The 14,467-nt window shown below is 36.9% G+C and overlaps 1 long non-coding RNA gene across 1 annotated transcript in view; it reads right to left on the bottom strand.

The window, feature by feature from the left end:
• Positions 1–14,467, bottom strand: part of LOC140520331 (uncharacterized) — a 139,894-nt gene that overhangs the window by 55,051 nt on the left and 70,376 nt on the right. The window contains exon 4 of the long non-coding RNA XR_011972459.1: positions 8,536–8,625. This is a non-coding gene — a long non-coding RNA (uncharacterized lncRNA). The remainder of the gene's footprint in view (positions 1–8,535; positions 8,626–14,467) is intronic.

The raw sequence follows: 14,467 nt of genomic DNA, 5'->3' as shown, positions 1-14,467 counted from the left end.
AAGAAGAAAAATATGAAGAAATTTCCATTAAAATAAGGTAAAATTCATCAGTCTTGGAGTTAAGCAACTAACATGTAGTTATGAATTATGTAACTACATTACAATCATTATTTATTAAAACAAATGAAAGCCTAAATATCTGGAGTCACAATTAATGTTTGTGGCTGTCTCATACCAATATAGTTAAAACTCTGATACTACTTCTTTTACAGATTTAATAGCAGTAGTAGTAAACTTACCAAGGAGATATTTTATAGTGCTCATTAAGATAATGATAATTTATATCAATATTGTGCATGCATTATAATAAAAGATTAAACATTTCAAGAGTAGTGGTGAAAATACAGAAAAAAAGGAATATCTCAGATTTCAGATTCTAAAGGATTATTAGTAAAGAATTAGTGATAGTCAAATGCTTAATTAGAACTGCTTCAAATATAAAAAAAAAAGATGAATAGACTAGGAAAATTAAGGCCTATACATAAATTAACAGAGTGGCTCCGTGTTAAGTCTTAAAACACAAACTGCAGGATGGGATCCCCTTTAGTTGATAAGACCTGTTGGAAAAACTGAAAGCTCTGTGACAGAAAAATAGGGTTTGCTTAATACCATGCGCTGAATACTGCAGTACATTCTAAATAGATAAATGATCTATTTCATGTTGTTAAAAATGAGAAAAGAATGGAAATAGAGAAGGAACTTTGTAAAGCCCCTTTTAAGTGACTCTTAATATCCAAATTACAATTTTGATAGGGGAGAAATTCATAACCAGATGAGGGATAAAGGAGAAGACAAAATTTAAAATAAACCACTTGAATCATGAAAATTATAGTGTTAATACCAACAGACTCACTATAGCTAGAATAAGAAGAGAAATTATGGATTTGGGGATAAAAATATTTCTAACATCTCTCACAAAAGTTCAAAGTAGATGCATAATTAACACAAATCTATAAGACAAAGGAAGTTACCTCAATAGTATAGTTGTCAAAAGACATGAACAAATAATTTTCAAAAGAAGGCATGAAAATTATCAACAACCATGTGATGATCCTATCAAAACAGTAACAATGAAGGAAAGTTTATAAAATAGGTTTCATCCCTTATATAACGAATCAGCAAAGATAGTAAAGGACAGAAAAAGTCAATATTAAAAGAGAAGTAGAAATATGTTGCCACTTCTTAACTGCTGGTAGAGTTTTGAGTTGTTCTCAGTCTTCAGAAAAACATTTTGAAATTATGGGAAAAAATTACTAAGGTGCTCTTATATTTGATATGATGACATCATTAGTGAGTTTTTACCTCAAAGAAGAAATATCAAATTGATATTTCACATCTTATAAATGTCAGAAGTGTGTTATGTCCCCAAAATATTAATAGAAACCCTATTTGAAGAGAGAAAAGTCTGGAGACAATGTATATGCTCAATGAATGAATAATGGCTAAACAAACTGCGTTATATTGATATACCTGAATTTTGTTATATCATAAAAATGAACATGAAAGATTCAAAGAGACAGAGAAACACTTAAAGGAATCAGTGCTGAACAATGAAAGCAAAACCAGAGAGAACAGTATACATTGTCTAAAATAAAGTAAATGAAGATATACCAAAAAGTAACAGATTTCAGGTAAAATATAAGGATGAATATTGGTTTCAAAAGACTAGGGTTAAAACATATTTCTTTTCTTTTTTGTTAAGGAATAGTGAACTATAAAAATAATAGTTATATGCATTATCACTGCTTTGGGTTGGCTTTAACTTTTTTTTTTTAATAGGATGGTGCTCTCACCATCCTATTGTGTGTGTGTGTATGTGTGTGTGTGTGTGTGTGTGTGTGTGTGTATTTGTATGTGAGTGATTTGGAGAATAATTGATGTGTCCAAATTAAATGTATAAATAAAAATAAATTAGCCCAATCTGAGACCCCACTCCCACCCAGAATGAGGAAGGTAATTATTATCTGAGGAGAGAGAATAGTGACAGGTTTGAAAATTCCCATTTGAATGCATACCTTTTAAAATGTAAGTTCTATAGGTGTCTTCTGGTAATGCTCTATAATCTTACATTGTCCTCTCTGTTAGATAAGGGCTGGGATAGAATAGAGGAGGAAGAGTTTTTCTTTTCTTTTGCTTAATTTTGATAGTTCAAAGTATTAAATAGAGACTCTTAGGGAATAAAAGAAGATCAAGGAGGAGTTGGTAGATTAATCATATAACTCTTGTCCAAGTATTGTAGGATGCAAGGCTCTTAAAAATGAAAGGATATGACTCAGATAGTAGGTCTAGGAGGAGAGAATAAAAGTTACTGAATATTATCCCCAGAAGAGATTTTAGAATAATGAAATATGAAGATGAGCTACAGGAAAAATGAGAAATGAACAAAATAATGATAATAAAATAGCAAACAAAAGCTTATATTTAATAATAAGAGTAATAATAGCTAACGCTTATATTATACTTCCACGGGCCAAGTGCTGTGCTAAATATGTAACAATTATTATTTTATTTTATAATAAAAATTGATTGTGGACTTGGCTAGTACATTTTTCAACTCTCTTTAGAGATGCATAATATCCTGCACTAAGAAGTAATGAAACCACTGAATTCTGCCTTGGATAGACTATAATCAACCTCTTATTTTACAAAGGAGAGAATTGAAGCCCCGAGATATGAAACGCCTTGCTCAGTATAATTCAGCAAGTGAAGGTTAGTTGATTCCCTCAATCCCTGGAACTCTGATGTGTTTCTTTGCATAGCTCCTCAGCCTTTAGCATCTTGGAGGTTGGCAGATGGGGTGGGATACCAGGAGGAAAATTAGCACCATTGCGTTCCCACATCTAGGGAATAGTATAGTATCTGAAGGACCTTTGTTTCTGGTGCTAGTGAAAGAATGTTACTAGATCAATGTAGTCCAGAGGATGGGAAATTCAGGCAGAGGGGGCAATTGATACCCTCCTTTCCTGGAAATAAGAAAATTTGTGGAGAGTTAGTAAAGCTAATAGGAGAGTTGTACAGTTTGAGAGTCTCCGGGAATGATGCAAGAAGGTGAAGAAGTCACCATCCAGCTTCTGACCTTAATCACCTCTTGCCCAAACTATAATACCAATCTCCTTGCTGGTCTCCTGCCTCACTCTCTCCCCTTCTGATCTATCATTCCTATTCCTGCCAAAGCAATCTCTCCAATATACAGTGAGAAATATATTAGTCCCCTAATTAAAAAATGTTGGTGGTTCTCTGCTGCCTATAGAAAAAAATATGAACTCCTAATCATTTTGTGAATTCCATCTGCAATTTGACTTCTACTTCCCTTTGTAATACCTGTTCATATTCTATCCTTTATAGCCAAACTGCACTCTAGTCCAGACAAACTAATGTCATCCTGTTGTCTTCCATATCCACGAATTTAAATATATTACTCCCAATTGCTAGCACATACAGTCTCCTTGTCTCTTTCAGTTCAAATACTTTATCTAAGCTTAGTGCCTTCCCTCTGATGATTACTTCCAGTTTATCTGGTATATATGTTATTTGTATGTATCTATTTTGATGTTGTCTTTCCCATTAGACTCTGGCCTTCTTGAGAATAGGCACTCCTTTTCTTGTATCCCCGGAGTTTTACATAATGCCTGGCATATGGTAGGAAGTTAGAAAATACTAGTTGACTAGCTGGTTGACTTTTCCCTTCAGATTCAGCTTAGATTTCCAATGTTTCATAGAACCTTCCATGATCTCCCACCCATTTGTAGCTGAAAGTTATTTTCCCTTCCATGTGTTTTTTTACATCATGTTGTCTAATTTCCTTTGTGCTTATTACATTTTTATTTATGTCCTAATTATTTGTGTGTGTCTTATCCTAATCTATTTGACTATAAGTTTCTTGAGGACAAGAATTGCCATGGTACCTTGCACATAGTAGGAGCAAATAAATATTGAATTAGATAAAGTGAATTTAGCACCTCAGGGAAGATTATTATGTTATTAAAGGAAAATGCAATAAAATGATCCAAAGAAAAACAATGAGAGCAGTTACAAGCTATTCTCAAGAATTAATTTTGATTTAGATATTTTTCTATTTGGGCCCAGGCTATATTAAGAAAGCCATAGTGTTCTGGCCTATAGAGGTGATGAAATCACTGTATTCTATCACACTTTAACCATATTTAGAGAATTATGTCCAGTTTTGGATATGATATCAGCTTCTAAGTGATCTAAAGTCATCTTGGTCACAAAACAAGTTAATAGATGAGAAGGTGCCCCAAAGAAAGATTAAAAGCTGAAACAGAATAATTTCAGATGAATGAAAGTTAAGAAAAGACCATAAATGTTTGTGTTACCTGAGTTTCACATGCAGACACTTTTTACTTCTTTTTTGTCTGCCTGTCTTAGTGAGGTCAGAGAGTTGATACATTCCAACATCAAAGCAGGCATTCCACAAGCAAAATAAAAATCCACAAAGAAAGAAAGAGTCATAGAAAAATAAGGGCAGTCATATCTATGTGGGATATATCATAATGTTAAAGACTGGTAAGTACTACCATTGGGGAACAGCTCATCATTAGATCAGCTGAAAAATCAGTTATACTGAAACAATAGTGAGGGTGAACATCATTTAGAACACACTGAAGAAGAAATCAAGAAAAGAAGCCAACAAGCATATGGGGAATGTATAAACTTTGATAGCAGACCTGAATATTTTAACTGCTACTCATTTAAGTTCACAGAATATCTATCCTTCTGTTACCTCAATTTTAAAACTGAAGAAATTGCTAATAGTTGCAAAACAATACCCTATGATATTTGAGTGGGATGTCACATATTTAGATTCAAATCAGTGTAAAGACATTTTTCCCTTAAATTCATGCTAATAGGTACTGAAGGATGGGTATGGACGTGGAACAAATTAATTGTCTGGAATTTGTCAGTGTAGGAATGTGTCTAATTAAAAAAATATAGTAAAGTTAGGTAAACATTTATCTGGTTCTAAACATCATTCAAGTTTCTAAGAACTTTTTTAGTAGAGAGATATGTGTTCCACAAGGTGATGAACCCTTGTTAAGAGAACCAAGTTAGGAACACGGAGGGCAGAACAATTCTAGAAAATGACCCATATAACCACAACTAGAGTATCTAGAATATAATGGAAACATAAAAACTTAAGTTTTTATATCAGTGTTAGGAAGAAGTTCCTGGTATAACACTAGTTGATGATTGTCATCCTTGATGATTAGGAATAAAGGTTTATGGTCCATGCTCACTATTATTATGGAGACTGTGAAAGACTCCAAAAGACAGAGTGGGTATATCTTTAGAAAAATCTCAGAATTTTAAGGAATCTTGAATGTCATTTAATCCAATACATAATTGCTCAAAAATCTCTTCCACATATTACCTGACATTTGTTCATCTGAAATTTGAAGACTTACAGAGATAAGGGATTTACTGTCTTCTGAAACATTCTATTTCCCTTTTGTATAGCTCCAATTACTAAGTTATTTTCATTTCTTTTGAATACAAATTTCCCTAGATTTGCCTCCCAGCAATGACTCTCATTATGCCCAGCAAAAAAGGACAAAGTTAACCCTTCTTTGTTCTGACAACCCTTCAGAGACCTGACAATTACTCTCATATTCCTTCAAGCGTTTTCTCCAAGCTCAACATTTCCAGTTGCTTCATCTGATCCTCACAGAGCATGGTCTCTACTCCACTCACTGTCCTGAATCCTCTACTGTGCATATGTTTGAGTTAGTCACTGTCCTATTACCCCTAAAAATAGTTCCCTGAGAAATGCACTATTCTACATATCTTCTGTGAAGGTCAGAAAAGAGTTACCTTTGTTTCTTGTAGTATTCATTAAAGTTAATAGTAATTTTCCCTGGTGCTTTGGATTCTACACTGATAGTGGTGATAATGGTAGTGATGATGTTGAAGGTGAAAAATTGGTGCTATGCATTTAAATTAATATGAAGAGTGAAAACCTGGAAAGCGGAAAGTAAGAGTGAAATGAAGGGATGTAAAGGGTATAAGTGCTTGGATTTCATTGCTATATTCTGTATTATTGCTATTTCATTTTAAACTGTTCCCTTATCCTGTTATTATGATTATAGATTTATAGAGGCTAAATCCTAGTTATCTAGCCCAATGCACTCATATTACAGATGAGAAAGCAAGGTCCCAGAAAAGTTAAACAATTAACTCAAGGTCACAAGGAGGTGAAAAGGCATCTTGGTGCAGTCAAAATGGAAATGAATTTGGAATCAGAGGGAACAGAGGCCCCCAGTCCAAGTCACAGCTCTGACACTTGCTACATGTGTAACCTAAATTCCTTTGTACCTCATTTTCTCTTCTTTAAAATGAGGATGCTTAATGAAATGATCTCTAAGGTCTGTTACATCTCTAAATCTCTGCTTTTGAATGGGAGAACAAGCATTCAAAAGCAAGTCCTTGGGCTCCAAATCTAATGCTTATCTTCACTGTATCATTTGGTGTGTATAGATTATTGACTTATTCTGTTACTAAATGGATGAGCATTACTGAAGTTTGGAGTCTTGTTTAAGTGATCCACAAGTAATTAGGTAACAAGAATAAGGAATCCCATCATGGGATGAAACCTTTGCAAATAAAATTATTTTTCAAGTCTTTGCGAATGAAATTAGTTTTCAAGATCAAACACAGCATAAATTCTCAACAAGTAATACACTAGATTTTAGGGTAAAGGTAGATACTGGAAAATGGCATTTTATAAGTCATCTCCTTCAAATAGGAGCCTCAATGTTTTAAAAAGAAAAGAAGAGCATGAAGTATCAGAACTATCATTTCTGGAAGAAAGGACATCATCCCAACCACAGCAGATATAATATAAGATCAGTAAAGTAATTGATTAGTGTACCCTCTATATATGACTGTTCTGAAACTTGCCTCAAGACATTATATAGTCAGCATGATACAGTAGAAAGACCATTGTCTCTGGAATAAAAGGATTTCAGATCAAATTCCATATCTGACACTTACTATCTGTGTGACCTTGGAAATGTCACTTAAATTCCCTGGATCTCAGTTTTTTCATCTGAAAAATGAGAGAGTTTAACTAGATGATTTCTAAGTGGTTCAATAATAGAGCACTGGGCCTGAAATTAGGAAGTGTTCAAATCTAGTCTCAGACCCTTCCTAGCTGTGTGACCCCGGGCAAGTCCCTTAACCTCTGTTTGCTTTAATCCGTTGGAAAAGGAAAGGACAAACCACTCCGCTATCTTGCCAAGAAAATCCCATGGGGGGGTCACAAGGAGTCAGACACTACTGAAGAAGAATAAGAAAGGTTACTTCCAGCTATATTTCTCTTTTCCTAACCCCAGCCATCTAGCAAGAAATATACAGAAGCCAGGGAGATGAAGGAGGTATCTTTTACTAATTAGAGAAGCATTTCTCTGACACTCACTTTCTATGTCTGACCTCAATGGGGAACCACCATTAAGTTTTCCTTATTGTAATCAGAAAAAAAGACAGGGATCTTAACACTTCCAGTACAGGTAGAAGTGAAAGATAGAAAGGTATATGTTCTTGACACACCACACAGTAGCAAAAACTGATTTAGAAAGAAAAAACAAAAGGCCTTTATATAACCCCATCTTTTTGTTGCACATTTGACCAGTTCTGTACTGTATACCAGATTTAAGTAACGCATGTGAATACCAGGTTCTACTCAAGGCAAAAATTGTCCACAATGATTTAATGGTTAAGGAGTTTATAGTATGGCTGGGATACTAGAAGATTTCAGAAGGCTCTTTTTTGAAACTATTTTTGGTCATTAGAGAAAACCTAAAGTCTAGTAGGAGATCAGCAGATACTGAAAAGGCAATACCTTTTCAAAGCAGATTTTTAGACTTCTACAAAGACCATGCACTCATACCAAGTCACTGACAGCAAGCCATAATTTATTTTCATTTATCATGCTAAGCCGCCTAGGTGTTTTGAAATGTGAGCTAAATTAGTGTGAGACATAACGGCATATGGCTCATTAAAACAACAAAAAGGAAGAATCTAAGAAGAATTTATGGCAGTGGTAGGAGGACTTGCTTCTGTTCTTAGCTCCTACCAGTTTGACCAATGAACAATTTTTGTCTTTTCCTTTCTCTCAGTTATCACCTCATTAACAGAGATGTGAATTACACTGAAGAATTTCACAGGAACAAATCAATCAATAAACATTTATTAAATGCTTACTACATTCCAGAATTTGTGTTAAGAATTGGAAAACAGACAGAATAAAATCCCTCCTGCGCTCAAGAAACTTGCAGGCACGCTGTGTAACTGACTACTTATGAGTTGCTTTAAAAAAAATCTTTCCTTAATTTAAGACAAATACTAGATTTTAGGTTCTTATCTCTCCCTTCTCTCTTTATCCTACCCTCTCATTTTCTTACCACAACATGCACATGTATGCATATATGCCCACATGCACACACACACACACATAAACATAGAGAGATTAAATTTCCCCACAGCTCCTTTAAGCCTAACATGGTGTCCTTCACTTACCTCTGAAGGAAAAACGGTGTCAATCCCCAGCCATACAAACTGGTTTGTGGTTAGTTGGAAGTCTAAGGACATCAAACAGAAACCTGAAACCTGAGAGGAAGACAACTTATTTTCCAGCAATGATGAGTGGAAGATAGGATTTTGAGGATCTCACAATCAGGGATACATTCATGATTCAGGTGTAATTTTTCTGATGACTGCAGTAGACATGTATAGGAAGCTGGAGAATCTGAGCCCCTTCTTACCTCCAGGAATGATCCTCGATAGCAGTGGTGTACCTCCTATCCCTTTTTGCCTTATTCCCTGTCTATCAGTAGGGAACTGAATTAGTTTCTCTAGTTTTACTCCCTCTCAACCAGTTTTTCTAGCTAGACAATGAGAATAAAACTTATATTCATGAGTCTAAAAAGGTGAGAAAATGGGAAAGGCTGGGAGAAAGACAGTGGAGAGAGGAACAGTTGAACTGACAGAGGTGCCTAATGGGGAGCTTTCAATACCCAATCTCATGGTCCTCTGGGAAGGAGTCAATCAGTGCCTTGCACCCGGGGAATTATCTCCACTTTTCCTTCACATGTCTCCTATCTAGCCTGAATTTCTGGCTCAGCTTGGCTCAGGGGAAAATATTTCCTCAGCTGAGTTATCATCACTATGAATTGACTTGTCCATCCTCTAGGACTTCAATGCATCCCCAGGAGCATAAGTTGCTGTTTTGTCCAGGTGCCACCACTTCTTTACTTGCTAACTGATAGAGAATCTCTGAGCATTCTTCTTGGAGCTTAAGCCTGGAACCTTCTCTAAATATGTACCACTAAACAAAAAGTTTCACAGAACTAATAGATGATCACTTCATTCACCACAACCTAGCACTCTCTGCTTCACTGAACTGACTACTGTTCTATGCTGCACATATTCATTTCTTATTTTATACGATGATAAAATCTACCATATCTTCAGAAAATGGGGATAGTTTTACCTCCCCTTTACCTCTGCTTATTTCTTTAATTTCTTTCTCTGGATTTGTTGTTGATTCTATTATTTTCAGAACAATATTAAATAATACTAAAGTGAGTCCACATCCTTGCCTTACTCCTGTATTTATTATGAAAGCTTCAAGTGTATTATCTCTGCATATGACACTTCTTTTTGGTTTTAGAGAGATTTATTTTTATGACACAGGTTTTTTTTTTAGCATATCATAATGTAATTGTTTTTACATATTACATGTATTTACATAAGTCCTAAATGTGTCAGTGGCAGGTCAATTGTCTGATATCGTATATACAGCTGTTATGGAAGCTAGATGGCACACTGGCTAGAGCAGGAGCCCTAGAGTCAGGTCAATCTGAGTTTTAATAAAGTTTTACAGTTTTCTGTGTGGCTCTGGACAAGGCATTTCTCTGACTCAGTTTTCAAAAATGTAAAATCAGTATAATAATAGCAGCTATATCCCAGGGCTGTTGTGAGGCTTAAATGAGATAAAATTTGCGAAATTCTTAGCACAATGGCTGGCATGTATTAGGTGATATACAAATTCTTATTTTCTTCTTCCCTTCCCTGTTGTATGCATTTTGTATTATATTTTTGCATCACCATCATCGTAATTTTGGAGGCAATCAGGGTTAAGTGACTTGCCCATTGTCACTCAACTAATAGGACCAGATTTGAACTCAGGTCCTCCTGGCTCCAGGGCCAATTTTCCATCCACTGCACCATTTAGCTGTCCCTTTTTTGTTTCTTTATTTCTGTTTGAATTATTCATTCATTGATTTATTTATTTATTTGTTTGTTTATTTAACTTTTAACATTCATTTTCACAAAATTTTGGGTTCCAAATTTTCTACCCTTTTGTCCCCTCCCCTCACCCCAAAACACCGATCGTTCTAATTGCCCCTATCACCAATCTGCTCTCTCTTCTATCATCCCTCTCTGCCCTTGTCTCCATCTTCTCTTTTGTCCTGTAGAGCCAAATAACTTTCTATACCCCTTTACCTGTATTTCTTATTTCCTAGTAGCAAGAACAGTACTCGACAGTTGTTCCTAAAACTTTGAGTTCCAACTTCTCTTCATCCCTCCCTCCCCACCCATTCGCTTTGGAAGGCAAGCAATTCAATATAGGCCAAATCTGTGTAGTTTTGCAAATGACTTCCATAATAGTCATGTTGTATAAGACTAACTATATTTCCCTCCATCCTATCCTGTCCCCCAATACTTCTATTCTCTCTTTTGATCCTGTCCCTCCCCATGAGTGTCAACCTCAAATTGCTCCCTCCTCCCCATGCCCTCCCTTCCATCATCCCCCCCACCCTGTTTATCCCCTTATCCCTCACTTTCCTGTATTGTGAGATAGGTTTTCATACCAAAATGAGTGTGCATTTTATTCCTTCCTTTAGTGGAATGTGGTAAGAGTAAACTTCATATTTTTCTCTCACCTCCCCTCTTTTTCCCTCTACTAATAATTTTTTTCTTCCCTCTTTTATGAGAGATAATTTGCCCCATTCCATTTCTCCCTTTCTCCTCCCAATATATTTCTCTCTCACTGCTTAATTTCATTTTTTTAAGATATGGTCCCATCCTCTTCAATTCACTCTGTGCACTCTGTCTCTATGTGTGTGTGTGTATGCGTGTGCATGTGTGTGTATGTAATCCCACCCTGAAAAGTTTCAAGAGTTACAAATATTGTCTTTCCATGTAGGAATGTAAACAGTTCAACTTGAGTAAGTCCCTTTTGACTTCTTTTTGCTGTTTACCTTTTCATGCTTCTCTTCATTCTTGTGTTTGAAGGTCAAATTTTCTTTTCAGCTCTGGTCTTTCATCAAGAATGCTTGAAAGTCCTCTATTTCATTGAAAGACCAATTTTTCCCCTGAAGTATTATACTCAGTTTTGCTGGGTAGGTGATTCTTGGTTTTAGTCCTAGTTCCTTTGACTTCTGGAATATCCTATTCCACGCCCTTCGATCCCTTAATGTAGAAGCTGCTAGGTCTTGTGTTATCCTGATTGTATTTCCACAACACTTGAATTGTTTCTTTCTAGCTGCTTGCAATATTTTCTCCTTGACCAGGGAACTCTGGAATTTGGCCACAATGTTCCTAAGAGTTTCTATTTTTGGATCTCATTCAGGCAGTGATCTGTGGATTCCCTGAATATCTATTTTTGCCTTCTGGTTCTAGAATCTCAGGGCAGTTTTCCTTGATAATTTCATGAAAGATGATGTCTAGGCTCTTTTTTTTTGGTCATGGCTTTCAGGTAGTCCCATAATTTTTAAATTATCTCTCCTGGATCTATTTTCCAGGTCAGTTTTTTTCCAATGAGATATTTCACATTATCTTCCATTTTTTTCATTCTTTTGGTTTTGTTTTGTGATTTCTTGGTTTCTCATAAAGTCATTAGCCTCCATCTGTTCCATTCTAATTTTGAAAGAACTATTTTCTTCAGTGAGCTTTTGAAGATCCTTTTCCATTTGGCTAATTCTGCTTTTGAAAGCATTCTTCTCCTCATTGTCTTTTTGAACCTCTTTTGCCAATTGAGTTAGCCTATTTTTCAAGGTGTTATTTTCCTCAGCATTTTTTGGGGTCTCCTTTAGCAGGGTGTTTACCTGCTTTTCATGCTTTACCTGCATGTCTCTCATTTGTCTTCCCAGTTTTTCCTCCACCTCTTTAACTTGATTTTCAAAATCCTTTTTGAGCTCTTCTATGGCCTGAACCCATTGGGTGGTCTAGGATACAGAAGCCTTGACTTCTGTGTCCTTGCCTGATGGCAAGCATTGTTCTTCCTCATCAGAAAGGAAGGGAGGAGATGTCTGTTCACCAAGAAAGTAACCTTCTACAGTCTTATTTTTTTTCCCTTTTCTAGGCATTTTCCCAGCCAATGACTTGCCTTCTCAGTTTTCTTTCTACCCCCACCATGCCTCCAGATCTTCCCAGCCAGCTCTTGGGGTCTGAGATTCAAATGCTGCTTCCCAGCCTCAGGGCTTTGGGCGGGGGCAGGCTGCTATTCAGTGTGAGATTAAGTTCAGGTGCTCAGGTGGGGGCAGGGCTGCCTCACGGGGCTCAGTTCCCTCAGGGAGTTTATGTGGAGACCTTCAACAATGGATCCGGGCTCCTGCCTGCTTGCGGAGCCCTTGTCCGAAGCCCCCTCTGCTGCTGCCTCCCGAGGGGGCCTGAGTTATGGGGGCACCCTGCTCCCCTCTTGGCAAGCCAAGAAGACCCTCTCACCAACCTTTGGGGCCTGTGGGTGGAGGGACCCGCGTGGCCGCTGTAGATTCTGTCCCAGAAGCCTGCTCGGATCTGCTCCTCTCAGTGCTGCATGGCCAAGGCAGGGCTGGGCTCGGCTCTGGGTCCGCAGCATTACGGACCTTTGGTGTCTGTTTTCAAGGCTCTCTGGAAAAGAAATCTCATCTGCTCTGTTGTTTTGTGGCTTCTGCTGCTCCAGAATTTGTTGGGAGTTCTTTTTTACAGATATTTTATGGGCTGTGGGTTCCGAGCTAGTGTATGTGTGTCTTTCTACTCTGCCATCTTGGCTCCACCCCCTTCAGTGTATTTTTGTATATCCTTTTCCATTTGGCCAATTCTGCTTTTTAAGCAGTTGTTTTCTTTTTTTTCTAGTTGCTGATCCCTTTTTAAAGTAATTCTCTTGCATCATTCTCATTTCTTTTCCTAATTTTTCTTGTACCTCTCTCATATGATTTTTAAGCTCATTTTTGAACTCTTAACTTGAGTTTTTCTAGATTTGAGACCGCTTCCCATTTTTATCTTTCAGTTTATTCCCTTGGGTCTTTTGACATTGTTGTCTTTTTCTCAGTTTGTGTCTTGATATTCCCTGTCACCATGATAACTTTACGTAGTCAGATTCTTTTTTGTTACTGTTTTTTTTTTTTTGGCATTTTCTTGACCTTTCTTCTTTTTTTTAAATTTGAGCTCTTCTTCTGTGGTGGAAGGGTACTGTCTCAGGCTTCTTGTGCCAAGGTGTACAGGCCCTAGTTACTTTCTTAGTGATATACAGATATTTCCCTGGAGCTCATGAGGGACCCTCATATCTGGTGGGGTGGGGATGTGTGTGGATGGCACTGCTGGAGGTAGTAGGGTTTTGGCAGTTTACCTGGTCCCGAGCTGGGATATTAGGACTTGTGTTTGGTGTATGCTAAGGCTAGTAGGGAGTTTCTGCATCTCCCCAGGGCTACACTGAAACATCTAGTGTTTTGGCTTCTGGAGGTTGCATGTTTGCTGGGGAATACAAGCCTAAAATTTCTTGGACCTGGAGTCTACCAATTGACCTGGCTGAGGCATGCAGAAGGTCTTGGTTTTGGTGTTTGACCATTCCACTGTACTCAGGCTTAGGATCTCTCCCTTGTTTACTGAGAGGTGGCTTGCTGCTAGCATGCTGGGATGCTTCCTGTCCTGGACTGATTTCGTCTTTCACCAGAATGAGAAAGACCATTCTTGCCAACCTTCCAAGTTTTTTGGACTAAATGTTTGCTTCACCTCTGTTTTTTTCTGGTTCTATTGTTCCAGGACTTTTGGGGGGCACTGTTTTACAGGTTTTTGGAGGTGAATATGGAAGAATTATGGTGATTTGCTGCTATTCCACTACCTTGGTTCCCAGAAGTTTTTAAGCATTCTTTTTAAGCCTTTAATTCTAGGTTTTCCTATAACTATGGATCACTGAAATATGTTTTATTCACAGTCCACAGAGAGTCCTTTTGCTCAGTTTGAACTAGCATTATGCTTCTGCTTCAATGAAAGAACCTCACTTTTGTCCTTCCTTCTTTTTCTTTTTCCTTCTATTTTCTCTGATTTAATCACTGTCTGTCTCTCAGAAGCATATGTATTTATGAATGTGCATTTGTATATAAATGCAGATATGTACATGTATTTGATGGTAAGTACAGCATCTCTTTTGGCAAGCTAACATTTGTTTCTTCCATGGAAACACATA

The sequence above is a fragment of the Notamacropus eugenii genome, chromosome 1 (genome assembly GCF_028372415.1).
Source record: "Notamacropus eugenii isolate mMacEug1 chromosome 1, mMacEug1.pri_v2, whole genome shotgun sequence".
Lineage (NCBI taxonomy): Eukaryota > Metazoa > Chordata > Mammalia > Diprotodontia > Macropodidae > Notamacropus > Notamacropus eugenii.
Note: the sequence above shows the minus strand (reverse complement) of the source record. Positions and strands in the feature narration are given on the sequence as shown.